Source organism: Eptesicus fuscus, chromosome 2, assembly GCF_027574615.1.
Source record: "Eptesicus fuscus isolate TK198812 chromosome 2, DD_ASM_mEF_20220401, whole genome shotgun sequence".
Lineage (NCBI taxonomy): Eukaryota > Metazoa > Chordata > Mammalia > Chiroptera > Vespertilionidae > Eptesicus > Eptesicus fuscus.
Window position 1 is genome coordinate 14,589,815 of NC_072474.1, and position 25,139 is coordinate 14,614,953.

The 25,139-nt window shown below is 39.2% G+C and overlaps 1 pseudogene; it reads left to right on the plus strand.

Annotated features, from left to right (window-relative positions):
* Positions 1-23,992: 23,992 nt before the first annotated feature.
* Positions 23,993-24,546, plus strand: LOC129150620 (60S ribosomal protein L29-like; annotated as a pseudogene).
* The last annotated feature ends 593 nt before the right edge of the window (positions 24,547-25,139 follow it).

Here is a 25,139-nt window from a genome sequence, read left to right on the forward strand (position 1 = left end):
TCAAGATAAATGTCTGAATCTTCCAGCTCTTGTTGGCCTGGCACAAAAGTATCAGAAACTAAAAGTGGAGATTCTGTTGTTCAGATTTTTTCTAAACCCTACAATATTTGCCATATTAACCAGTTGCAAATTACCAACTAATGGTATCTTTTGATACTTCCAGGTAAAACTTCAGTGTTTATTGTGTCAAAGCCTTTCCTTTCTTTACAGTGATCCCTATACAATATTATCAATCATAAGTTATGTTATTTTCAATTTTTTCATTAGGTTCATAAAATCTAATCAGAGCAAGTTAAAAGGCTGTAACAAAAAGACATTACAATTTGACTTATGGAAAGCCTTAAGCCTGTGCTTGAGCACAGAGAACAGAAAAATAATCTACTTGTCTCAGTTTAGTCTCAGAATTTGCACATATGCATTTCATCCCCTCGATTTGACACTAATGCAAGAGGTCAGCCTGAAAAGTCAGCAGTGTTAATACGCTGGGTCTTAAAGGGAAAGTATTCATATAACTGAAAAAAAGGCAGAGTGTCATTTTCTCATCATTGCAGTGAGTGCAGAAGCTATTTTTCAATGATAGGGATCCCTTACAATGATAGGAAACTCATTTGTGCTGAACCCAGAAACTGCAGTGCTTTGTTTGCTTCAATTGATTGCATAAAGGACCACTTTGTTCAAAATAGGTAGAACTCAATGAATTGAAATAGTCTAGAAACACATGACTCTCTTTCCTCCCTGAAAAGTAAATTTAAATTGTGAGAAAATTACTTCTTTTCCAAGAATTCCCAAGATTCTTGCTCCTGATTGTGGTTCAAAATGCCACGTAAGTTTGGTCTCCATTTATTTCAGAGAATTCATAAATGGTACTGTTCTCCCTGTGTATTGAAAGAGCATCCCAAATATGTTCAGATGGGTATGGATATGGTAAGGCCTCTGCCACTGGTCTTCTTTGTATCTGAAAGAAATCAAGTAAGTGTTAACAAATAACATATAAGTAACAAGCTTATCATCTACAGAAATGCCTTACATGATGAAAATTAAGAAAATTTGGTAACAATATAGTCTGAATTACTGAAGACCATGGGTATTTTTTCAAACCAAAAGCTTTTTCCTCAAAAATATGTAGATAATATTAAATACTTAGTTCAACTATAACAGAAAAAAATAGAATGAACATTTTAAAGCACAGACAGACTAACAGAAGTACAATTATATAGGTTCATATTAATGCTAAATGAGAAGGGAGTAAGTATAAACCATTTGTAGAATTCATAGTAAATCACAAAAATGGTAAAAAAAAAAAAAAAAAGGAAAAGTGAGACAAATAAAAATAAAATGAGAAATAACTAAAGTGGCTTCTCAGAGTGGTTTCAGTTTTTATATTGTTCTTTATGTCTCCAGTTGCATAAAATTAGTTAGATATTACGAAAAAGAAAGGAAGAAAACAATATAAATAATTTAAACAAAGGAAGAAAAAGGTAAGTAGCAACTTTTGCCTATTTTTTCTTAAGTTGCCTAGATATTGAAGCAATTTAAGTGTGGCTTAAATGTGCTTTAAATGCACAAAGCCAAGACATAGATATGTTCTATTTTATATAATAATTCAGAGTCAGCAGTGATCAGGAAGACAATGTGGAAACCACAGGAGTTACCAAGTAAAATCAGAGGTTACTCCTATTTGAAGGGGGAGTGGCTTGGTTGCAGGAGAGGTTGCAAATATCAAAGGAAAGAGAGGCAGGTATTCATGGTAGGCATAATAATGGTCCCCAAAGATGTCCACATCCTATTCACCAGAACCTGTGAATACATTGCCAGTTATATGGCAGAGGGAAATTAACGGTGCAGGAAGAACTGACATTGTTAACCAGCTGACCTTGAGATGGAGAGATTATCCTGGATTATCCACATGGGCCCAGTGTAATTACAAGGGTCTTCAAAAGTTTAAGAGGAACACAATTGAGTCATCTGGAATGATTCCGTGTACTAAAGACTGATCATAGTTGCTGGCTTTGAAGATGGAGGAAGAGGTTCAGGAACCAAGGAATGCAGATGGCTGGAAGAGGCTCTTCCTTTCCCAAGAGCCTCTGGAAAGTAAGGCAGCCCTGCCAGCACCTTGACCTCTGCTCAGTGAGAACTATTTTGGACTTCTGACCTCCATAACTATAAGGAAATAAATGTATGTTGCTTTGTGCCCCTAAATTTATGGTAATTTCTTAAAGCAGCAGAACACCAATACAGTACTTCACAGTCAAAACTATGATGGAAAGGATTCCCAAGAGGCAAAATGAGATACATTTCAGGTGTCATATTAGAAAATTAAAAAGATGAAGATAAGAAGTTTAGAAAATAGTGGAAAGAGAGCAAAAACAAAAGAATTTATGAGTATCAACAAAACTAACTTCCACCTGCAATAGATACAGTACTAAGGCAGACTACAGTACTAAGGCCAAGTTCTTCAGGATAAAGAAGTAAAGTGGAAGCTATTATACAAAGTTTTTCACAGGGCAAGCTTTCATAAATATTTATTGATACATTGCTCTTGGAAAACTAGGAAGGCAAAGAGTAAGTAAGAAGTGAAACTATAAATGGATAACATAAAGACAATCATAAAGGAAAAACAAAGAGGAGACTATCTAGGAAAGCAATTATCAACAGTGTGTTGCAAGAATTTTTAAAACATGCAATACTTGACTATTTAGGGGCCATTGACTCTTTTCCCTTAGATTGTCAAATTTAAAAAATGTCAAAGCCAATACAATAATAGTCATCTGGCGTGAGTGCCCTGTCTCAAACAATAAACATATAGGTTATACAATAAAGTTTCTTCTATTGATGGTGTCACATGATTCATTAATTCTGGTACCAGAAATCCTACATGCAAGTATAGGGGCCTATATCTGGTCAGGAAAAAATATTGCAGAATAACATTAAAAGTATGGGCAAATCACTCCACAACAATCAATTAACATGTAATTCTACATTATTTGAAAAAATATAATATATATTCCATACCTTCTGAAAATTACCTCAGTGAGCAATCACACAGTTTTTAAATGCCAGATGACTAAATGTAGGTTTTCTTGTATTTGTAGAGTCACATACTGATATATGACAAAATGAAAAATTTTGTGTGAATTGTTATTGATGAGAAAATAAAAACAACCTTTGGGGATGTGACTTTTTTTCAGTTGCATATGGGCTTTGAACCTCTGGTAATGCTATATTCAATGATAAGACCTAGCCTAAGATCTTTTATGATTTTCAGAAGTCAATTAATGTTTAGAGAATTCTAGACCATCATTTCTCTTTATTTCTCACATCAAACATATTAGCCGATAACTGAAAAAAAATAACAAATTCTACAGGAAATATTAAAAAATACAGTGGCAGGTTTATGATGCTGTTAAAAAGTAAAGAAGAAAGTTTAAAATGTAATATGTAAAGTTATTTTAGAACTGACTTCCTATCCCAGTTCCAGTCATGATAGTACCTTTTAAAGATATTGAACAAATAAAGGTGTGTTCCTATTGATTCTGTTTTATGTAAGTTTAAGAAAAGTCTTTGAAAGTAATGCCTAAGGCACATATTGATTTGTATTTTTAATATAAGTTTGTTAAAAGATTAATCCATCAAGAAGATATTTTCTATCCTGTCATTCCTTATTGTTTAGCATTTTTTCCTCCCAAAATAGCTTCTTTTAATTTCTTCATTATTTCTGAGAGCACGGTTGAGGTTATATAAAAGGATTTCCATTAAGGTGTAACTTGAAAACGAACAACCCATAGAATCACAATGACAGGTTAATGCTGGAAGATACAGATAAGAACTCTTCTGTAAACACAAAATTCCAGCATCTCAGTCAGAGAAGTAAGTTGCTAGATCAAGTTCCAATGTAAAGCATGCAGTCCTGTTGCCATATGCTGGACAGGTTGCCATCCAGCCTCTAGTTGAACATCTTCATTGAGGCAGAAATGCCACATCCCAAGCACCTACTATTCTACTGTTTGTTCTAAATTTAACTTCTACCCATACTTTTAGTTCTGTTTTCTAGATGCCAAACCCATGTCTATTCCTGTTTTTATATTATTTCTTCAAATACTAGATGCCACTAACTATATATCCCCTCACTTTCTAAAGCCAACGTCTACATGTCTACTACTTTGGCAGTTCTATACAATCTGAAAAACCACTTAGTATAATAACTTGTTGATGCATTCATCAAATATGTGCTAAACACCTACCAGCTTTCTAGCAAGAAAGAGAAACATGTTTCCTGACCTCATGAAAACTAAATTCTATTATGTCAGAAAATGAGCAGGCAAATAAGTAATATTAAAACAAGTGAAAAGTGGACACTAATTAGGAAGATAATTTTTAGGATGAGACCTGAAGCCATGCAAAGAGGCAGAGAGGAGAACTCAAGGGTACTATGTGCAAAAGCCCTAAAGATAGAACAAGTACTTGTCCTATTTTTGGTGCTCAGTGTCAGTGCATTTAGAACATTAGTGAGAGAGAAATTAAAGTGGCAGAAACTGAAGGTGGAAAATCAGACAAACCCAGATCATAGTATGGAGTTTTAATTTTATTCTACATGTAATTGGAATCTATGTATGAATTGTAAGCAGGAAGATAAATAATTATTTTGCTATTTAAAATAGCATACTGGTGGTAATTCCAGAGAAGATGACTGTGTAAACGAGATACTCACCTCCTACCACAACCACATCAAAATTACAACCTCAAAACAGCTATCATTCAGGACTACCTGAAATCTAACTGAATGGAAATCTTACAACTAGGGTATTAAAGAAGAAGCCACATCAAGACTGGTAGGAGGGGCAGAGATATGGGAAAAAAAATGGGAAGATATCTCAGTTGCAGAGGTCTTCCCTGAGAAGTTGGGTCCCAGAGCAGAGTTCCAGTGCCAGGAAGAGAAGTCCTCATAACTTCTGGCTGTGAAAAACAGTGGGAATTGAGTTTGAGGAAGATAGAGGGCTGCTGGAGTCCCAGGCAGTTTCTCTTAAAGGCCCCATGCAAGGACTTACTCAGATGCACTTGCTCTGAGTTCAATCACTAGCTCAAAAGGCACTAGGGATATACGAGAAGGAACTTAATTTTCCAGCATCAATGTGAGAGCTGGAGGGGCAGGGCTGCTTTCTCCCAGAGGAAGTTCTGAGAAAGGCCATTGTTCTTTTAATGAACCCACACCCCCCAAGACAGAGCTGGCAAGTGGGTGCCATGCCATATCTGTGATTCCATTAACCTGGCTCATACTGTTTGCCCCACCCTGGTGATTCCCTGAGGTCCCTTCACACTCAAATTTTAGGCCCACACAAACTGTTTCCAGTGGCATTTCCATAGGAATGGCCTGTCTTGGCTCATGCTTTAGGTTTTCCTACAATTTTTCAAACAATCACATCTGGTGTCAGCATGCCCAGTACTGCTCACTAAGTGGCCACAGACCCAGCACTAGCAGCAGTGCACAGCTTGGCCCTCACCTGGACACTTCCAAGCCCAGTAAAAGTATCAGACATTTGCAGATCACTTTGTAGTTCATACATGCTGGCCTTGCCAGGAATCTGACCTTGGCTTATACCTCCTGGGAGATCCCAGACCCAGCACACCCAATGGACAGCTTCAGACCACAACAAAGCACCACCACCCAATCACCTCCACAAGAGACACACTCAAGGGGTGGACTCAGAATGCACCAGAGCCCCACTGAAGTAAGTCCTGCTCTGTGGCATAGGCCTCTGCACAGCTGATCCTCCACAATGGTAAGAGGTTGATGGTTGGTGGTTACAGCCAATCCTTAGAGTTGATCATCCCATTGATGTGCCAACAGCAATCAGGGCTCAACTTCAATAGGAGGGTATACACAACCCTCATGGGAGCATACTTCTAGTGCCCAGCTTGGGTGATTATCTAGTCTGTGCCACTGGATCCTACAGAACACCCACTATGCTAGGCCACTCTGCCAAGCCTAGGAGATGTAGTAGCTCTACTTAATACATAGAAACAAGCATAGGGAGACTTCCAAAAATGAGGAAACAAAGAAACATGTTCCAAATGAAATAACAGAATAAAACTCCAGAAAAAGAACAAAACAAAATGGACACAACCAATCTACTTAGATGCAGAGTTCAAAACACTGGTTATAAGGTGTCCAATGAATTAGTGAGAACTTCAACAGCATAAAAAAGACATGGAAACCATAAAAAAGAACAAGTCAGAAATGAAGGATACACTAACTGAAATAAAGAATAATTTATAGGAATCAACAGTAGAATAGATTAAGCCAATAATCAAATCAGGAATTTGGAATATACAGAAGAAAGAGAATACCAATCAGAAAAGAAAAAAGAAAAAAAAAATTCAAAAAGTTTAGAATTGCTTAAGGAGCCTCTGGGACAACTTTAAATGTATTCAGATTTGTATAATGGGGGTGCTGGAAAAAGAAGAGAGAGATTAAAAAATTGAAATCCTGTTTAATAAAATAAAGATGGTAAACTTCCCTAACTTTGTGAAAGAAATAAACACTCAAGTCCAGGAAGCACAGACTTTCAAACAAGATTAACCCAAAGAGGCCCACACAAGGACACATCATAATGAAAATTCAAAGGTTAAAGACAAAGAGAGAATCCTAAAAGCATCATGAGAAAAGCAATTAGTTACCAACAGAAACTTTGCAGGACAGAAGGAATTGGCAAAATATATTAAAAGTGATGAAAAGTGAGAACCTACAACCAAGATTACTCTATCCAGCAAAACTATCATTTAGAATAGAAAAACAGACAAGAAAAAGCTAAAGAGTTCATCACCACCAAACCAGTATTATATGAAATGTTAAAGGGTCTTCTTTAAAAAAAAGGAAAAAAAGATTAAAAATATGATCAGTAACATGGCAATAAATACATTATCTGTTAACAATTGAATCTAAAAAACAAACAATCAGAACAGAAACAGATGTATAGATACAGAGAACATTTTGATGGTTGCCAGATGGGAGGGAGTTAGGGAGATGGGTAAAAAAAAAAAAAAAAAACAGAAGGGATTAAGAAGTACAAATTTGTTGTTACAAAAGAATCATGGGGATGTAAAGTACAGATTAGGGGATATAGTCGATAATATTCTAATAACTATACATGGTGTCAGATGGGTGTGAGATTTATCAGGATGATCACTAGTAAGTTATAGAAAGTCTAATTGTGGGAGTATACACCTGAATGTAATATTATATATCTACTGTAATTGAAAAATAAAAAATTGCTTTAAAAAATAAATAAATAAAATAAAAATAAATAAAATAGCATGCTGGTGGTCTTGTGAAGAATGGATGAGGGTAAGGTAAGAATGAAAACAGAAAGATGACTTAGGAAGCTCTTAAAGTGAGAAATGATGGAAACTTAGCTAAACATACAGCAGTAGAGATTGAGAAGTGTCATGAGATTTGAAGCATATGATTGGAGAAAATACAGATAGGAGTTTCTGACAATAGGTGTAGATGGTGAAGGATGATGGAGAAAAAAGGATGATTCCTTGATTTCTAGTCAGAGTGACTCTGGGTAGAAGATAAGAAGAAGAGACAATCGGGAGGATGTTTCAAGTAGGCCACTGGATGTATAGGTCTGGAGCTCAGAGATGACTGGCCTGAAGATGTAATATATGGGAGTTATCAGCATATGGATGGTGTTTAAAATCACCAAAATGAGTAAGATAACCTAGAGAGTTGTTTAGAGGATGAATAGGAGAGCTGAAGACCTAGTCCAGAAGCATTCCAACACTTAGAGTAGGAAAAGATTAAGAAGAAGCCGGGAAGAACAAAGGAAAACCAGGGAAGAGTTTGATAAAGGAAGAAGGTGTCAGCAACATCAATGTGTTGGTTTTTTGTGGGGGTTTTTTGGTTGTTTTTTTTTTTTTTTTGAGAAGTAGAGCAAGATAACAGTAAAGTGATCATCAGTAATAGAACCGGGGAGATGAATGGTGATGTTGACAAAAACAGTATCTGTGAAATAGTAGAATTAGAAAGAGATGGAATAGTTTCAGGGGTGGATTAAATGTGAGACAGTGAAACAAATTATGTAGAAGTTTTGCTGGGGAAAGGAGCAGAAAGGGTGGGGGGTAACTAGAGGATAAGTGGGGTGAAAAATAGTTTTACCCCCTTAAGATAGGTATTTACATGCCATAAAACTAAAATTTAGTGATGAAAAAAGCAGGATATACCCCTACAGAACACTGGATTTCTGGGACGGTGCCTTGCAGCTGCAGACAGATCCCCTACTTACAACAAAAATAACTCAAATTTAATCCATTTTATATATGGTGATTTTAAATAAGATGTCATTTGAAAAATAACTGATCTACATATATGGTATGCATTCTTAATTATGTCACATAATGGCTCTTCGGGAAAACATGATGATAAATTGTATCAGTAGCACAGTTCGGGATGCTAAACAAGTTTGTCACAGTCTCACAGCCGCTTGGCAATGATAAATTGAGTAGTTTCTTTTACACTAAATTCTTCAGGAACTACAGTATACTTAAACCTTGATCTTCAATAATTTTAATTAATATATTTCACAGTCAATAGCTTTGATAAACTTAAGACATCTCAAATTATTTTAATAAAACTGACTTACAAAATGGAAAGAAAAGAAAATTGTATCTAGATCTTGACAGCTGTGCAAACTAACTCTTCATGTACTCAGTAAACACAATTTTTTCATTAAGAAAATTTTTTTTGAGTTTTAATATGCAAAATAAGACCTGGGCAATGATTTTAAATTAAGAAAATGTAATATAAGGCCAGAGCTTATTATTTTTAACTATTTGAGAAAAAAATGAGTTCAATAATAGGGAAAATTAATAGATTCATGAGAAATTTGTTACTAAATTAATCAAACACAAGTTATTTTTCTGAAGGACATTTATAATGTTTATGACCTTCAGTAAATTGCTCTTATGAATTCATTGTGCTCATTATTAAAATTTTGCACATATACCACTATGGCTCTATTTCTCTACAATAGGATTTCTCAGCACTGTTAGCCCTCTGGCTAAATCTGTTGTGGAGGATAGTCTTTGGCATTGTAGAGTGTTTAACAGAATCCCTGGCCTATATCCACTAAATGCTAATAGCACCCTCCAAAGTGGCGTGTGTGCGTGTGTATGTGCATGCACACACACACACACACACACACACACACACCACTTGCAACATCAAAAATGTCTCCAGACACTGACAAATATCCCCTGAGGGTTAAAATCACTCCCAGCTGAGATTTTGTTCTACAAGCTAATGTTCTTTCTTATTCTGGAATCAGGCTACTACTTTCATAATTCTCATGAAGATATTTGGGCCATAATTGAACAGGATGGGGATATTGCAACATTCAGATGCAGCTGTTCATGTAACTGTAATAGAAAAAGGGAAATAATACATCTCAGATGTGCCTAAATACATCCCAGGCATAACAACTGGCTCAATAGCACATTCAGAAAAATGCAGAATCTAGAACATGTTTGATGCCTTATATCTGAAGCTTCATCATAAAAGATTCTATATTGAGCTTCATATGGGAAAAATGGCAAATAAGAACACTTTTTGGAGTACTGCTATATCTAAGTCCTTCCATTAAATTCAGTAGTGTGGCAAAGCTACAAGAAAAACCTTGTCAAGACATTATAGGCAGGCAGATCATGTTTGGCTACATTCATTTTACATGTTTTTGTGCATTATGTTACCAGTTTTTAAAGGAAATGCCAGTGTGAAAAATACTAAAAGGAAGATTTTAAAGGTGGAGCTAAGCTGCCACCTAGAGAATATAGAAATGGCAGCATCTTAGTCTTCTACATTCACGGCATGAACAATGTTGTCCTATTAACTAAAAACAGATCCTATCCAAAACTCTCAAAAGCAATGTGAAATTTTAATGTCATACTTGATTATTCATAAAATATTAAATGTAATATTCTTAGTTTTGCTTCAAAAATTTTTCAAGGAGAGTGACTTAACAGAAAAATAATTCTGAAGTGGTCATTGCTGGACAACAGTAATGTACTTACACAGAAAATACTGTACTATTAATGCTGCAATAAAGCCTTGCTCAAAAGTTTATAGTGTTTTTTAATTTCCAAGTTGAAAACTTATTACTGAAAATGAACTAGAAGAATAATGAATGCAACCAAGTGGCAGACTTCAATGTTTATCACCTTTCCTAATAATCATTTTTAGGAATGAAGCCAATTAGAGAAACAATTATGGTAACTAAAATCCAATAGAATCATTAACTGGAGGGAAGAGAGTGCTATTTAGGCAACATAACAGAAGCAAAATATAAAACATAAGTGAGGAAAAGATCTAGTGGGAATAAGAAGGCTAAAAATAACCTGACTTTGAGCTAAAGCATAAAGTACAGCTACAATTCCTAAATGTAATGGTATAATTGAACAATCATTAGCTTCTCCAGGCCATAAACCATTGCCTGGTTAAGGTAGGCATTTGGGAAGCTGCATAAATTCTTTTGGGCCATGAGGGTCCCCATTAGCAAATTACTACTTCAATCCACTGAATGATGCCCTGGTGGCCTGGTAGTGGATTCCAAAAGAGCTTAATTTACACACTGGGAGAATCTAGTGCTCATTCAGAGATGAGAAGTATGCCTGCTCACATGTCCACATAGAGCAAAAAGTACTATATTCACCTAAATATGGAATATTGAAATGTGGCCTAGAGATTTAAATGTCAAATTATCATGCAATAGTATATCACATGACCTGTTCTATAATTACTTAAGACTATGAGTTGATGTTTTTCCCCTTTATAATTGAGTTGCTGTTTCATCTTACAGTAGTGGCCCAGTGCATGAGATTCGTACACAGGGAGTAGGGGAGTGGGGGGTGGGTCCCTCAGCCCGACCTGCACCCTCTCCAATCTGGGAACTCTCAGGGGATGTCCTACTGATGGCTAAGGCCCACTCCCCGTGGTTCTCTGTTCTCTGTGGACCTGTCTGCTTGTCGCCACTGCAGGCCCTGGTGTCTGCTCTCTACGGGGACCAGCTTGCCACTCGCCACTGTGGCCAGGAGCAAGCAGGGCCCTGGTGTCTACTCTCAGCATGGGGCAAGCAGGGCCCCGCTGTCTGCTCTCTGAGGGGACCTGCTTGCCCCTCACCATGGTGAGGGCTAAAAGGACAGCTCCAGTGGGGCTGAGGGGAATGGGCACCGCCATCTTGTGGCTATGGGCGCTGATGTCTTGAGACGGAGTGACGGTCAATTTGCATATTCTGTCTTTATTAGATAGGATAAGTTCCCTATGCCACTGTTTTTGAAATCTTACATTTCAGCCTTCCTAGGTAGTTTTAAAGTGATATAGCTACTTTCCAAAGATGCTTATCTGTCAGTCCACCATGTCTATATCCACCTGTACTAGTTGGTTAATAAAATCCAATTGTTTAGAGGTGATGTTACTCAATCCATTTTTTGTGCTATAACATAAACTAATAATAGCCTTTACTAAGAATTTTTACTTTTTATATAGCTTCTTTAAAAAATCTTTATTTTTATTGATTTCAGAGAGGAAGCAAGAGGAAGAGAGAGATAGACACATCAATGATAAGAGAGAATCATTGATCAGCTGCCTCCTGCATGCCCCCTACTGGGGATCAAGATGGCAACTCATGCATGTGCCCTGACCAGGAATGGAACTGTGACTTCCTGGTTCATAGGTCAACCACTGAGCCTCACAGGCCAGGCTTAACTTATTTTTTTTATCATATTTCAAGATTTCTTTTGTTCTGAGAATTCTGTTTATGTATCTATGGGGTTTAAACCATGTATATGAAAAATATTCTGCATCATTTTTACCTCAAACTGAGCATTTCCACAAGTAGTAATTTTTATTAAAGTCTTGCCTGTTCCCATATGAAACCAGTAAAGTAATCTTACATATCTCTCTTAAAATGTAGGCTTCTAGCTCTAGCCAGTTTGGCTCAGTGGATAGAGCGTCAGCCTGCGGACTGAAGGTCCCAGGTTCAATTCTGGTCAGGGGCACATGCCCGGGTTGCGGGCTCAAGCCCCAGTGGGGGGCATGCAGGAGGCAGCCAATCAATGATTCTCTCTCATCACTGATGTTTCTGTCTCTCTCAGCGGCAGCGCGAGCTCAGTGTCTGCGCCATGGCTGAGCTGCGGCACAGAAGGGGCCTCTGGGGCAGCGAGCTCACATCTGGCCACGGACCATCAAAAGCGTGGGAGCTGGGTGCCTGTCCGCTCCGCCGGAGGCTTCCGAAAGGCCCGGTGCACCAGCGGACAGGCACCCAGCTCCCACTGCGATCGAAAGCGAAAGCGTGTAGGGGACCCTACACGTGCATGATTCAATCATGCACTGGGCCTCTAGTATGAAATAAAACCAACCACGTTATATGTGGTGAATGTATCAAAATTCTCCAATGTGTCTTTTGACAGAAAAAAAAAATGATATTTCAATGATTTTTGTCAGTGATAATGAATTTCCATGAATTTCCACAATTTGGACCAATAATGCACAAGAAATACATAGTCCAAAATAATTCAGAGAATCATTTCAGAAACAGTAACAACTCTTTATGTCAATATTCTAATAAAAAAACACACATTATAATTACTAGTAAATGTCTTTAAAAGCATGGTGCTTGGACTTATGGAGGAATGAAAGCATTTGGAGGACTCCCAATTTAGTGCAAGAAATTGACACTAATCTCTTGGTTTCTCTAGTTAGTGAAAATAACTTCAATCTAGTGAGCATGTAATGTACCAGGCACCACACAGAATACTTGATATGTTTTTAATCACTTAAGACTTAGAAAATCCCCCTGTCAAAATTGAAGGAGATGCCCCTATTTGGCAGGTAAGTTTTATAAACATTTAGTAACTACCCAAAATCCTAGTGGTAATGTGAGTGGGACTAGGGCAGGAGGACTGTAAGAGTCTTGGATATGAGAGAGAGCCTTTTCCAGCAGAGAATAGCATGTTAAAAGGCCTACAGTAATAGACAGTGTTTTAAGGATAGGAATATGAAAGAAGACTTATGATGCTGGAACAGAAAATGAAGCAGATTTGAAAGAGTTATCTTAAGATCATAAGGTTTGGGTCCATTTATCTAAAGGCAAATGAAAGCCACATAAGTTTTAAGCATAAGAAGAGAATGGTCAAATGTGACGTCTATAGGATCATTCTGGCTTTGGAGACAGAATGATAACTGGAAAGTAGTGAGACTCATACCAGGGAAATAACTTTAGGAAGTGATTAAGCCAGTGAAAAAGATGACGATGGCCTAAATCATGATGGTGGCAGTGGCAAAGAGAGAGGGGGAGGGGAATGGGTGCATTTGAGAGGTATTTAAAAATTGCCAATATCATAGTTTGTTACAGATTGGATATAGAAAAGTAGGGAGAGAGACGAGTGATAAATAACTCCCAAGGATCTAACTTGAAAAACTAGATGTTCCTAATTGTAACCAAAATGCAGGTCTGGCTGCCTGCCTAAACAAAAGCCAAATTCATGAGACAGATGCTGGTGCAAAAGGCAAGAGGTTTATTCAGGAGCCATAACCTGAAAAAATAGTGGATTCCCCTCTCAAAGACCATTCCCTCTTCCTGCTCAAGTCCAGTTCTTATAGAGATAGAGAGGGGATGGCTTTTTTTTCTATCCGACTAACTTGCTAGCTTTTGGCATGCTCAGGACCTACCCATTAATCTTTCTAGCTTTCGGCGCACTCAGTTTAAGAACCTTCCCCTGTGCCATCTTGGCCAATGGAAAGACTCTTCAGCACTCCATGACTGACTACAGCCCCAGGGTCAGTGAGGAGGGGAGAGACTGCTTCGGAACACCTGGAGATGCCCCAGCCCTCAGCCTGCCTCCCCACACTGAACACAGCTCCTGCACATTCAGGAGCCAGTTGGAGTCTAAGGGGCACCCCTGGATTCCAGTGCCCTACATCCTCTGTGCAGCCCCATGTGTCTCGCCCCTCCAAAGTGGCCATCTAGGCCTATGCTCATGCTGCCACCAGCTACCCAGGCTCTGACTGACTGTCTATGTCAGTGATGGGCAACCTTTTGAGCTTGGTGTGTCAAACTTCGCCAAAAAACAGAGCATAACTCGGGTAGTGTGTCACTTTGAGGAAAAAAACATTATTTCGCAAATGTTTCATCCTCGGCATGTGGCCGCCTCAGCGGCCGCGTGTCATCAGAAATGGCTACGCGTGTCAGTGCTGACACGCGTGTCATAGGTTTGCCATCACTGGCTATGTTAACATAATGATCCATGAAATCATGCAATAGGGGCAAATCCATAAAAGGGAGGAGACAACGGGAAGAGACGATGAGTTCAGTTATGAACTTACTGATGTTGATATTCCTGAAAAAAGTATTCAAGTGGAGATGTCAAGTGGAATTTGAATTTACAGGTATAAGTTCAGGCTAGAAATACAGTTAAGGATAAATCAGTATAAACATACTTAAGGATAAATCAGTATATAAATGGTTATTAAAGTCATGAAAGTAGATGAGATTCCCTGAAATTCTGTGTAATTTAGAACTGGAAGAGCCTTAGAGACAGTGCTAAAGAATAGTGAAATTTAAAGGTCACAAAGAAGATAAAGTTATAATAAATGAGATGATGAGTGAGAAGAAAAAATGCTCTATTGTTTTTTCCAGAAACCAAAGGAAAGAATTGGTTCAGAGAGGAAGATTTGATTATTAAAACAAAATGTCATCCTAGATTAATAAAATTATGAGTGATGTTTCCACACTGCATTTAATAACATAGAGATCTTTGTTAAATCTAGTTTGGGTGTAATTGGGGATGCATAAACTGGAGTGTAATATTATGGATTAAGCAGTGACGACAATGAGAAAATACAGAAAAACTTTGGGTATGAAGGGAAGGAGAGATGTGTAGAATGACAGTCAAAGATAACATGGGCTTAAAGTAAGGAGTTTTGTGTTTGAATGGTAATACTTTGTGTAGATAGAAAATATTAGGCATATTTAGTGAGTGAAAAGATCCAATAAACAGTCATGAACAAAGAATACAATAGAAAGAAGTGATAATATACAGGATAGTGTGATGTTTAATTTCATGTGTCAATTTGACAGGCCATGGGATGCCTGGGTATCTGGTCAAACATTATTCTGAATGTTTTTTCAAGAATGTTTTTGGATAATATTTCCATTTAAATCAATAGACTATGTAAAGTACATTATCCCCCATAATGTGAATGAGCCTTATTCAAACAATGAAAGGCCTAAATAAAACAAAAAGTCTCCTTCAAGTAAGAAACAATTTCTCCTGCCTGATTTCCTCTGACACCAGCTTTTTCCCACCTTCAGACATGGCTCTTTCTGGATCTCGAGACTATGGCCTTTGGACTAAAACTACACCATCAGGTTTCCTGAGTCTCCAGCTTGCTAATTGAAGATCTTGGAACTCTTAGCCTCCATAATTATACAAGCCAATTCCTTATAGTAAATCTGTGTGTCTGTGTGTGCATACATACATCCCATTGGTTCTATTTATTGGCAGAACCCTAATACAAGCAGCGATTCTCAAAGTGTAGTCACTGAAAGTGAAGATTCTCAGGCCTCACCCAGACAAGCTGAATCACAAACTCTGGGGTTTAACAAACCACCTGCAAGTGATTGTGGTACAGACTTAATCTTGAGACCCACTGCTCAAGGATTCTTTGTGTGCAGGAGGCAGCTGATCAATGATTCTCTCTCATCATTGAAGTTCTATCTCTCCCTCTTCCTTCCCCTCTGAAATCAATAAAAATATATTTTTTAAAATATGGAGCAAAGAAGGGAAGAATGGGGTTAATAAATGAAGGTAGGTTTGTGATTTGGGGATGGGAATTTGAGGCAGTTCTGGCCCAGACTTCTATTTTCTTTGTAGAATAGAAAATGTGATTTTCTAAAAGAAAGGAAGAAGGTATAGGAGGTAAAAATCTTGAAATGAGAATAGAAGAAAGTAGGAAATATTGAAGATTCACCAAGTTGGGAGGGTAACCATACCATGCCAGCTAGTTGCAAAATTTTCGTAGATGTGGTCAGAAGCCATAGGACACGGGTAAGGATAATGGGATTTTACCAGGTAAATAGAAACACAATAGAAAAGAGGAATTGATATGGTCATGAGAATAGACTCACTACCTATTAAATGCAAGAAGAATAGGGCCAGGGATGAAGAGGGGATGGGAAGAACAGAAAAGAGAAGTTAGGGGTTTCAAGTAAGCTCAATGATAGCTGACAACTGTTCTCCACCATTCAGAGATACCATTGCCACCCCCAGTGAAAAGTCTTGTAATAGATTTACCAAGTAGAATGAGATAATGGAGCAAAAAGATTACTTCTAGTTGGATGATATCTGGGATGACTTTGGGGAGGAGGTGGAACATAAGCAACCTTAAAGAATTTAGATATGCAAGCTTAGGATAGATTATTAGCACAGAGAGAGTCTGCATGGTTCAAATTGAAGAACAGAAAACATTCTGACTAATATAACAGGGATTCAAGTTTAAGCGGGATAGAAGAAGTCCAGAATGGGGTGCAGAATACTAACAGAAAGGCGACTATTGTAGTACATTAAGGAAAAGGTAAAAATACACTGCATTTATATTTTGGAAAGCCCTGAATTTTATTCTCTGTGTTAGAAAGCTATTAAAGACTTTTGACAAGAAAAATGATATGATCATTGCAACCTGCACTCTTCCATTATATATGTACAGATGGCAAAGGTTGTTTGAACTATTTAATAGATGGTCAAACTAGATGCATTCCTAGAAGTTATTCTCTAAAATTAAATTTAGTACATGAGATAATACTTTACCATAAAAAATATTAAAGTCTCCATAACAGGATGAAAAAAAGGAAACAATTCACAAAGCAGAAATGTAACTGGCTGATAAACAGAAAATAAATTCAATGAAAAAAATTATAATACATAATTTTTAAGTATTAGTATTAATATTCACCATTGTCAATGTGATGAGATGAATCTCATTAATACTGGCTAATTTACATTGGTATAATCTTCACAGAAAGCAATTTATTAATACAACTCAAGAACTTTGTCTGACTGGCTTATTTTGCATAATGCTCTTCAGATCATATCGCCCCAATAAATTAAATATAACATAAAAACAGCTTTGAAAATGTTACTTTTTTTGACTGGTAGCATTTCCACTTCTAAAAATAAACTCTAAGAAAATTATCAAAATGCACATAAATATTTGTTATAGCATTAATGTGATACAATGTTTAAAAAATAGTATAACATTACTTATATAAATTTAATATACTATTCAACAATAAGATAGTGCTAAGTAAGTAGGGATAAATCTTTTGATGAAATATCACTCAACCTTTTATTTTTTATTATTATTTTTTCAGTCTTTATTGTTCAGATTATTACAGATGTCCCTCTTTTTTTCCCCCATATCTCCCCTCTGCCTGGTTCCCACCCCATCCCAGGCCCTCACCACCCCACTGCCTGCGTCCATAGGTAATGCATACATGCATATAAGATCTTTGTCCAATCTCTTCCCGCACCCCCCACACCTCCTCCCTGCCAAGAATCGTCAATCCACTCCATTTCCATGCCCCTGATTCTATTACATTCACCAGTTTATTCTGTTGATCAGATTTTTTATTCATTTGATTTTTAGATTCACTTGTTGATAAATATGTATTTGTTGTCACTTTGTTGTTCATAATTTTTTAATGGTGTTAACTGAGAGTCTTTAAACATGTAAAAAGTGTCAATATTTTCAAAATTTTTAGGTAAATAATAAGATATATGTATCCCTATTTCATTGTAGCATTATTCACAGTGGCCAAGACATAGAAATAACCGTAGTGTCCTTCAATAGATTATTGGATAAAAAAGATGTGGAACATATACACAATGGAATACTACTGAGCAATAAGAAAAGATGAAGTACTGCCATTTGTTACAACATAGATGGATCTTGATAATATCACTAGAGGTCCAGTGCATGAAAATTCATGTACTGGAGCAGGGGGTCCCTCAGCCCGGCCTGCCCCCTCTCACAGTCTGGGAGCCCTCAGGGGCAGGAGATTACCCGGTGATCAAGGGAAGGCGACGCCCCCATCACACCTCTGCTGCTGCCACTGCCGGCAGCACAAGCCTTGGCTGGCCCTGGTTACCTGAGCCTCAGGCAGCCCTGGGTGGTTGGGCAGCCACCATCTGAGGCTTGCCTGCACTTCAGGCCAGCCCTGGGCAGCTGGGCAGCTGGCATCCAAGGCTTGCCTGCGCCTCGGGGGGCTGAGGGGACTGGGGGACTCTGGAGGCAGGTGCACAGAGCAGCTGGGCCTGCCTGGGGGCGAACCCAGTCATGCTGTGTGCCTGCTGCCCTGGCGGGGCTGAGGGGACTGGGCGTTGCCAAGTTTGAGGGCGAGGCAATCAATTAGCAAATTCCCTCCTTATTGGCTGTAGGTGCCGCCATCTTTGTGAGGGTGTAATGGTCAACTAGCATATTCCCTCTTTATTAGATAGTATGCTAAGAAAAATAACTCAGATGAAAAAGTCAAGATCATATTATTTTACTCATATATGGGATATAAAACTGAAAGTAGCAAATGAACAAATAAACAAGAAGTCATAGTTACAAACAACAGTATGTTGGTTACCAGAGAAAAATGAGAGGAAAGGTAGAAAAGGGTAAAAGGGATCAAATATATGGTGACAAAAAAGAGACAACTTTCAAAAAAGAGTGGTGAACACACAATGTTATACAGTTGATGTACTATACAATTATACAATTGAACCCTATATAATTTTTTAAATCTTCACTTGAGAATATGATTTTTAATTGATTTTTAGAGAGAGGATGGTGGAGATAGAGAAAAAAAAAAAACAACATTGATGTGAAAGAGATACATCAATTGGTTGTCTCCTATACACACCCTGACCAGGGATCGAACCCACAACCTAGCATTGTACCTTGACTGGGAATCTACTTTTGGAGTAGAGGATGATGCGCCAACCAACTGAGCCACCCAGACAGGACAGAAACCTATATAATTTTATTAACCAACTAGAGGCCTGGTGAGTGACATTTGTGCACTGTGTGTGAGGGAGATGGGGGAGGTCCCTCAGCCCGACCTGTGCCCTCTCACAGTCTGGGACCCCTTGGGGGATGTCTGCCTGCTGAGGGGTCCTTAGTGCTGCTGCAGAGGTGGGAGAGGCTCCTGCCACCACCCCTGTGCTCACCAGCTGTGAGTCCAGCTTCTAGCTGAGTGGCACTCCCCCTGCAGGAGCACACTGACCACCAGGCGGCAGCTTCTGCATTGAGCGTCTGCCCCTTGGTGGTCAGTGCACATCATAGCGACTAGTCATTCCACCATTCAGTCGATTTGCATATTAGGGTTTTATTATATAGGATGTGACCCCAATACATTTAATAAATTTTTTTCAAAGTGTCACTAATAAAAACTATGCAAGAGCTCAGTGGTTAAGCATCAACCTATGAAACAGGAGGTCACAGTTTTTATCCTGGTCTGGGCACATGCTTGGGTTGTGGGCTCAATCCCCAGTAGGGGGCGTACAGAAAGCAGCCAATCAATGATCCTCATCATTGATGCTTTATCTATCTCTCCCTTCTCAGAAATCAATAACAATATATTTTTTAAATGCAAGAACTAAAAATATGTAAACAGTATAATCTTAACTATGCAAGTACGTGTGTGCTCAAAAATATTGGAAAAAATAAACTAAAATATTAAGAGCTATTATCTCCATATTTAATTTTTAAACATCATTGTTATTTTCTTTATGTGTTCCAAATTTTATAAATTGCTCATGACAAGAATTTAACTTATAATTAGAAAATAAAATAAATATTTAGGTTAAATTAATATTTCTATGGCAAAAATGAACCAGCCATAGAATGATAAAAGCATCATATATTATTGCTAACAACAAACTGTATTTGTATAAAATCTCTTTAAGTCTATTTTTATTCAAAAATCATAAAACTCATTTCTGTTATTTCACAGTTTCTTTTTTGGGGGGAGGAAGCATTCTTCCTCTCTCTGAGTGTCTCAAGAGTGCCATATGTATATATTTGGATATCAAAAATGGTTGTGAATGTGTGTTCTCCCTGACTGCTAGGGCCCTTTTCTGCAGTACACACTCTTGGACCAATGTTCCTCCTTTCTCCTGATTTCTCCAAATCTGAGATCACTTGTTGTCATAATTAAAAAATGCTCAAACTGGAACTGTGCCCCAGGGAGGACACATAATTGAGTCTGCACTTCAGTGGGTCTTTGCCACCAGGCATTAGGCATGTTTAGGCCAAAAGAATGCTCAACATACCACAGAATGTCTTCTTTGTTTTATGACCACAATTTTGACCAAAATTCTCATTGGGATGCTAGTTTTCAATGCACAAAATTTAAGAGTAAAAATAGACTAAAAACTCCAGCCTTCTTGTCCCATGGTTGGATTCCTTAAATTAAGCTTGGGAGATGATAAAAAAGCATTGTTTAAAATTGCTCTGGTGGAGGATGCTTGCCTCCTGCTTTGACTTGTGAGCAAGGTTTTCAATTATCTTCCTAGAAATAAATGGGTAGAGATATGTACTTATTTAGAAAAAAAAAGTGATTAAATGCTGTTACCTACTGAATTGCCTGTATCTACTAATTTTATTTCAGAGAAACAATCAATTTTATGATCATACTCTGCCTGCACTATCCTCCAGAATTTAAAGATGCTCTGAATTTGTACTATAATTTTATTATCCTTGGCATGAAAGGGTGATAACATTACGGTTTCTTTTCAATAATTCATAAAGGTCTCATGATATGTTTCAGGACACGTCCACCTTCTGTCTCCGCTTTTCCTGTGAATATACTAGTTAAATATTTCTCTTTATATGTTTTACATTCCTCCTTCTCCCTTTTTTTAGAAGTTCATCCAGCAAATCCTACCAGCAATAATCCCATGCTGTGAGATTTCTACTTGCTTAAACAGAACCAAATAAACAAATAATAACTGTTTTTCATTCTGCACAACTAATTACTAGTATGTAGCAATCACTGAATTCATTTGCAATTTCCAACTACAGATATTTGATGAAACCATCCATTAATATGATTTTCATATATCACCCTAATGTCTTTTATTACTACATGGAGTGTGACTGTTAAAAAAATAGGCTTATTTGTGTATGTGGTTTCTAAAATCAATGATATTATGATACAGGCATATTATATGGTTAATTCTATCTCTAACACAATCCTACCTAATAAAAGAGTAATATGCAAATTGACCCTAACTCTGCTACACCCACAAGCCACGCCCACCAGCCAATCAGGAGAAAATATGCAAATAAACCCAACCAAGATGGCTACAGCCACAGAGAGCAGGAGGGAGGCTTGAGTTTCCCCGGTAACAAAGGAAGCCAAGCTTTCCGCCTGCTGTTGCAGGCCTAAACCTCCACTCAAGGTTACAAAGTTTCAATTATAGAAGATAAATAAATCCCAACAGAAATGGCGGCAGCCACTGAGCTGGAAAGAGCGGGAGGCTTGGGTTTTCCCTGGCAATGTAGGAAGCAAAGCTTCTGCAGCCCTGGCTGGCCTAGGCCTCCGCTCCAGGCTACAAAGTTTCAATTGTAGAAGGTAAATAAATTCCAGATACCAGGACCTCTGCTTGGGTCACCAGGGGTCATGGCCGGCCTGAAAACCACCACAGGCCCTTTACCCAGGCCCCACACCCCAAGGGAACCCCCACCCTGATCCAGGCTACCCTCCAGGGCAAAGCAGCTAGCCCCCACCCATGCACCAGGCCTCTATCCTATCTAATAAAAGAGTAATATGCAGTTTGACCATCACTCCAACACACAAGATGGCTGCCCCCATGTGGTCAAAGATCCTGCCCCCATGTGGACACAAGATGGCCAGCACAAGATGGCCAGCAGGGGAGGGCAGTTTGGAGGGACCAGGCTTGCAAGAGAGGGCAGTTGGGGGCAATCAAGCCTGCAGGGGAGGGCAGTTAGGGCTGAACAGGCCAGCAGAGGAGGGAAGTTGGAGGTGACTGGGCCTGCAGGGAAGGGCAGTTGGGTGGGACCCAGGCCTGCAGCGGAGAGCAGTTGGGGGGCACCAGGCCTGCAGGGGAGGGCAGTTAGGGGTGACCAGGCCTAAAGGGGAGGGCAGTTAGGGGCAAACACGCTGGCAGAGGAGCAGTTAGGCATCAATCAGGCTGGCAGGGGAGTGGTTAGGGGGTGATCAGGCTGGCAGGCAGAAGCAGTTAGGGACAATCAGGAAGGCAGGCAGGTGAGAAGTTGGGAGCCAGCAATCCTGGATTGTGAGAAGGATGTCCGACTGCCCGTTTAGGCCCGGATCGGGCCTAAACGGGCAGTCGGACATCCCTCGAGCGGTCCCAGATTGGAGAGGGTGCAGGCTGGGCTGAGGGATACCCCCTACCCCTGCCCCCCCCATGCACAAATTTCGTGCACCGGGCCTCTAGTATTGTATGAAAGCAACAGAAGATTTCCCTGCAATAAAGATTCCACCAGGAAACTTTAGGCCAAATAAAATCAGAGTTGAAGTAATCATCTACTCACATATCAAGTATCATTGGAAAGCTGGAACTTAGAGATAGAAATTGAGATAAAGTAACTGTACATTTTTAACAATAAACTTTTATAACTTAAAAGAAAGCATGAACAAAACAAAAAAGAAGAAATTACATCGGAATGAAGTAAAGAAAGAAAAGGCACAGATCAATAAATATAGACAGTTTTACGTCAGCCTTTGGTTGTCTAATAGTCTAAACATGTGTTTTTAAATTTAATACCTCTTTTTTATTTGACAAGTATATTTTTATTTGACAAGTATCTACTTGCCCTTAGATACCATATGAACCCTCAGTATTGGATATTTATATACTTTGTCAGGATGCTAAATCTAATATATGTGTCTGTTATTTCAATTTTCCTTCCCATGTCATATACTGTATATGATATTTTCTCCTATGTGTTGGGATCCCAACACATAGGAGAAAATGTCACTTTCCCAGTTTCTTAGATAATGGAAAGGTCAGTCTTTATGGTAGGCACTCAGGAATATATAAGGACAAGGCAGACCAAAAGCAGTCTGAAGTGGGCACAAGCCCAGCCAGTCAATTTGGCATCAAATTCTTCATGGTCAGTCGATATCAAAAGACTCAGAGCAGGTGAAGAATATGACCATGCCAGAGTTAGCTACTAAAGAAACAGAATAAGTGGGCTCAGATAAGAAGTTAAATATATATAAGTATATATTAATACCCTATGTTCAAATCAGCCGTGAGGGACCATGTAGATGCTAAGTGACCCAGTAGAGAGAGCAGGAAAGGTATCACAACAGTTAGAAGGATAAACATTTACCGTATTTACCAGCGTATAAGACGACTGGGCGTATAGAAGATTTTCCTGGGTTAAAAAGTCATCTAATACTCCAGAAAATACGGTATTTCAAAAAATATATGAGCATCTACTATGTGGCAGGCAGTATTTTGGGGGTATGCAGCAATGAATAAGATGGACAAAAAATCCCATACTTTTAAAAGTGTACATCCAATGTAAGAGACAGATAATAAATGAGATAAATATCTATAATAATAAAAGCATGATATGGTAATTAGACCAGACATCCTTCTGGATGAAGCCGGGGCTGTGAGGGAAGCCTGAGTCACAGGTGCCTGCAGGTGGGCAGAGGGAAGCCTGAGTCCTGGGTGCCAGAGGGAAGGCGGTGCCGGGAGCTGGGGTAAGAAATGCCTACTCTTGCACAAATTTCGTGCATCAGGCTTCTAAGTAGAATAATAAGAGCTTAAGAGAAAATAAAACGAGGAAGAAGCAATGTAGTAGATAGTTCTCAAAGATGGCTATCACCAGTTCTTCCTCTCTGTATATTCACATTCTACTCCTCTCCTTAAGAGACGGGTCCAGCTCTTTCTCTTCCGGTCCCTGGCGCTTCGGAGCCGCGGGCTTCTGTGCAAAGATGGCCAAATCCAAGAACCACACCACGCACAACCAGTCCCGAAAATGGCACAGAAATGGCATCAAGAAACCCCGGTCACAAAGATACGAATCTCTTAAGGGGGTAGACCCCAAGTTCCTGAGCAACATGCGCTTTGCCAAGAAGCACAAGAAGAAGGGCCTGAAGAAGATGCAGGCCAACAACGCCAAGGCCATGAGCGCACGCGCTGAGGCCATCAAGGCCCTGGTCAAGCCCAAGGAGCCCAGGCCCAACATCCCAAAGGGCTGCAGCCGCAAGCTCAGTCGACTTGCCTACATCGCTCACCCCAAGCTTGGGAAACGCGCTCGTGCCGCATTGCCCAGGGGCTCAGGCTCTGCCGGCCAAAGGCCAAGGCCAAGGCGGAAGCCAAGCCCCAGGCTGCGGGTGCGGCTGCAGCTCAGGCTCCCAAAGCGGCCCAGGCTCCCGCTCCCAAAGGTGCCCAGGCCCCCACGAAGGCTCCACAGTAGAGGCCTCTGTCTGCCGAGGTGAGGACGGAAGGACTGGTGGGGCCCCTGGGCTGCTGTCTGCGTGGCGCTGGTGCCGTCCTGTGCTGTTTGTACAAATAAACCTGCGGCAGGAAGAAAAAAAAAAAAAGAGAGAGAGATGGGTCCAGCCCAGGCCAGTATGGCTCAGTTGGTTGAACTGAGATGCTCTGAATTTGTACTACAATTTTATTATCCTTGACATGAACGAATGATAACATTATTGTTTTCTTTTTAATAATTCATAAAGGTCTCATGATATGTTTCAGGACACTTCCGTCCTATGCAAAGCAGTCTCTGTTTCAATTCTGGGTCAGGGCACATGCCCGGGTTTTGGGCCCAGTCCCCAATAGGGGGCATGCAGGAGGCAACTGATTGATGTTTATCTCTCATATTGATGTCTCTCTCTCTCTCTCTCTCTCTCTCTCTCTCTCTCTCTCTCTCTCTCTCTGCTTCTCCCTTCCTCTCTCTCTCAAATCAGTAAAAAACAGTAAAGAGAGTGGGGGGGTTCTATTTTCCCTCTCCTTGAATCTGACCTCGTCTCATAACTAGATTTGAGTAATAGAATAAGCAGCAGCACCAGCTCCAGGACTAGCCCTTAAGA